The sequence below is a fragment of the Gadus chalcogrammus genome, chromosome 15, assembly GCF_026213295.1.
Source record: "Gadus chalcogrammus isolate NIFS_2021 chromosome 15, NIFS_Gcha_1.0, whole genome shotgun sequence".
NCBI classification, from domain to species: domain Eukaryota; kingdom Metazoa; phylum Chordata; class Actinopteri; order Gadiformes; family Gadidae; genus Gadus; species Gadus chalcogrammus.
Genome location: NC_079426.1, coordinates 16982234 through 16986488, shown reverse-complemented (window position 1 = coordinate 16986488; position 4255 = coordinate 16982234). Strand labels below are relative to the sequence as shown.

General features: G+C 48.3%; 1 pseudogene; it reads right to left on the bottom strand.

The window, feature by feature from the left end:
- Positions 1-174: 174 nt before the first annotated feature.
- LOC130405039 (zinc finger protein Pegasus-like) lies at positions 175-4214 on the bottom strand (annotated as a pseudogene).
- Between the last annotated feature and the right edge of the window lie 41 nt (positions 4215-4255).

Here is a 4255-nt window from a genome sequence, read left to right as displayed (position 1 = left end):
AACGACAATAAATGTCCTTGCACTCATTATAGTGACAAAAAAAGACAAAAAAAAAGGAGACTAGGGAGGGACAGATTGTTAGAAAACACTTTATTCGTTCATTTGTTAGCGTTAATTTCATTTCACAATAAAATAATTTGTTACCTCAGAGGGGGGGGGGGGGGGGGGGGGGGGGGGGTTTACAAAAATCTTCCACATTCACAACTACCAATCGACCAAGGACACACAGAACATAAGGCCATTATCATCGGATGCCTGTAGTACCAGCAGTCTCAAGCAGTTGGTCCTAGCAACAGTAACTAAATTGTCCACACGTGTTGCTAAGCAACAGACAACACCATTCAGTACATTGCACAACCTTGCTAAGCAGGATTCTTCGATGTAAGAGAGTTTCACCTTATTCTTTTTTTGACACTTAACATCCATCAAAACAATCAGAATACAATACCCCGTTAATATTGAGGAAAGCAGGGACCCACATCACCACGTGAGCATCTCAAGGCATGTGTTCTCGAAAAGGAAAAGAGCCCGGCATCTCTGGTGCTACGTGGCAATTCTGAACCAAGCATCGTCCACAGGAGACTACATATGAGGGGTGCTGGCCAACATCAGAGTGAACGATTACAATATCAAAAAGGTCAGGATGTGGTCCGGTCATGGTGTGTTACAAGGACGGGTCTAGGATTAGCTTTTCCACAACCCGCCGTATGAATCGCCTTATGCAAAGGGTTCTGTACGCAGGGAAGGAAACTCCTTAATATTTGAGGAAAACGTAGTTGCACCATAGATGCCCCATTGCAGGCCAACCATTTGGAACTCTTCACTCGTAATGTGTGTACGCTTAATTAAGTAACATGGTCCTGGATGTAAAATAAGATAGGATTAGGCCTCTCCTGCCAATACAGATACAGAAAACATCCAGGATTATGCAGAGGGCATTCTGTATCAAGCGTATGCTCAGACGACATAGGCGAGGCTTTGGTTTCGTTTCCTAGTTTAGTGGCTGACGACTTAAACAATAACCCCATCACAGCAGTCAGATAGTTTAGGGTGAGCACGTGTGATTCAATGTTTATACTTTAGTATAATGACCAGCAGCGAGATATACGTCCACCTAATCCACCACTTATTTTGGTAGTGGTTGGAGGTTCCTCCACATTCGGACAGTTACAGGACACCACTGGAGTTAGTTATAAGGCAAATTGAATCTGATCTCCATGCCAGTTTTTAGCCTGTTCCACTCACCTGATGTTCAACAGCTACAACCCTGCCAACAATCACATACACACAACACTTGCATCTTTGATTCCATCTTGTGCGTCGCCTACTATTGTGTGTAGTCTGCCGGTCACGTTGCCTACTCATTTGCTACACCGTCTCCGCAGACGTACAAGGACATTCACCAGCAGGACAATGACAGAACCATGCCCTGCATTATGGTCATAACGTGGCACTGAAGACATTACACATTTGTGGACATTAAAGTTTGTGCGATGACTATCACATGTTGTGCACAGAGACTTCTTTGTCAAACACACCAAAATTCCCCTTGATTAGGAAATCAATTAAAAAAATGGATAAATTCTTAAACTGTGCTGGACTTATACACAGAGCAGTGGAAATAATATAATACGGTCTATTAGTAATAATATAAATAAATACTCTTTAGCTAGAAGTAAAAAAAGCAAGTAAATATATGTCAGGCACTGTAAAGAAATTGAATTGAATAGCACTGAGCACTTGATTCCAACATGGTGCCTGGTAAACCACTATTTAACTAATAGTTGATACTGAATGACATTACTCAAGGAATGTTTATCATTAAAACCTGTGTCACTTGGATATAGCACACAATTCCCTCGCATTGTAAGCTTATACCATGTGAGCGTATATAAAATAACCCTTACCCAAAGCTGACAGTCTCAGCCTCTCCAGAACCCGGCAAATTTCACAACAAAGGCTAGGCTACATCAAGGCGGGATTTGTCCCTGTGAAATCATTGAAATAATATGACACATCTTCGTTTTTTGTGGTGTTCATAAGCATCACGGCTGCTTATGCTGCCCCCGGGCAAAGTGGCACGCAAAGTCGTACTTGTTGATGCAGCTGTGGCCACAGATGTTGCACTGGAAGGCGTTCTCGTAGCCGTGGCAGCCCATGTGTATGGTGTAGAGGATGTTGTCGGGGAAGGATATGTCACAGTGTTGGCAGTGGTGCTGCGCGCCGAGCTCCTGGGGCGCGGCGGGCAGGCCCGGGGCCGGGGTGCTGGGCTGGCTGTTGCCGACGCTGGGGGTGCTGCTGCTGCACGGCCCCGCCACGGGACTACCCTCGCTCGGAGGGAGAGGGGGGAGCCTGGGGTCCGGGGCCGTGGGAGACGAGGCGTGCGACGTGTTGGCCAAGGCCGTCGCAGGGGGCGTGTCGGCGGGGTCGGGCTGCTGTACGACGAAGGCTTCTCGTCCACCTGAGACCGGGCCCGGTGGACCCGGGGGGCTGGGCTGTCTGGGAGTGGACGTGCGCAGGTAGGCTGGCCAACTGACCGGCCAGCGTCGATGGCTGGTTCAGGGGGTTGTCCATGACCAGATCCTGGTGGTGTTGATGGAGGTGGTGGTGGTGGAGCTCGTCGTCCCTGGAGCTTCCGTCCTCGGGCGCCCCGCCCTGGTCGTCGAAGGCCTCCTGCCGTATGTGGGTCAGTCCGTGGGGGAAGTCGCTCATGCTGTCCGCCTTGTGCGCTGCCATGGAAGGGGGGCTGAAGTTGATGAGCAGGCGCCGGCCGTAGCCCAGCGCACTGCTCTTCTTCTGCAGCACACTGAGCATCTTCTTGTGGGCCAGCGAGCGGGCTCCCTTCATGGGCAGCAGCTTGTGGCGGTGGCGGCGGTGGTTGGACAGGTTGCTGCGGTCGCTGCAGCGGAACGAGCACAGCTCACACTTGTAGGGCTTCTCCCCCGTGTGGGAGCGCATATGGGCCTCCAGGTGGCGCTCGTAGGCGGAGGCAGACGGGCACAGGTGGCAGCGGTGAGGCTTCTCCCATGAAGACAGAGGATGCACAGGCGGCTGAGGCTACCTTCCTCCACGTCTACCCAACGTGACGTCATCGCCGAATGGCCTTAGAAAACACCCGTTACTGCCAAAAACGCCAAAAACTGGACTTTAACACTATTTTGGAGACATTTTATAAATGATACACATATTTTTAGTGCTTTATGTATCCATTAACCAAAACTTCCGGTTAACCTGCACGTAGGCCTTTAATAAAGACTTGACTAGGCTATTTATCTATCTAGGCTATTAGTCAACAATTATTCGCCGAAGGCGAAGTGAATAGTGGGGAATAGCCCCCGAGACCGAAGGTTGATTTGTTGTTATCAGCTGACATTTTGCGATGAAAACAATATCGACTTTGAGATGTCAAACATGGGATATTGCCCAATATCCCAAGATAACGAACCAGTCAAATTGCGCCATCTTAGGAGGAACTATATACAATATCAATGTATTTATCTATGTATCTGTATGATCTGCTGAATACTCTCTTCTGGCCCGTTCATACTACATGATTTCAGCCCGATTTTGCCCCGCTTCTTTCGTCACAGACAAAATTGCGAATCGTAAACGATTTGACAGGTCGGCGACGAGACGAGGTCTTGTAATGTGACATGCTTGCGATCTGCGATGTTTTCGTCTGCGACGTTCGAAAACCCCACGACGAAATGTTTGGCATGTCAGTTTTTTTAGGGAATCGCATGACGTATACATTGTTGACATGAGGGAACCACGCCCCCAGTTGCGTGAGGGAAGCTGGAGCTCACGGGCAGTGTTTAACAACTGACTTCACTGCACTACGCTGAGTAGGAGTACGTAACTACTGCAAATATGAATGCGATCAATAACAAGAAGAATGCTAATAAAGAAAACTATAGAAAATGGAGCAATATAATGGAGACAACTGTGGTGGAAATGTGGCAGCAACGTCCCTGCATTTTCGACGTGTCCTCGAAGGACTTTCATGATAGGGTGAAAAGGGATACAGCCTGGCGAGAAATAACCGTAATATCATATAGTGTGACATGTTAAATCGTGGAGGAATGTCTGAGAATCTTGTAGTGTGGCCAGTCTTACGACGAGACAAGGCCCGATTTCCTGACTCTGTGATCGTATGGTGTGACATGGTAAATCGTGGAGGACTGTCTGAGAATCGTGTGGTCTGAACCGGCCATTAGTCTCTACTCTCAAGGGTCTCAATGCGGTTTTGGTCCGT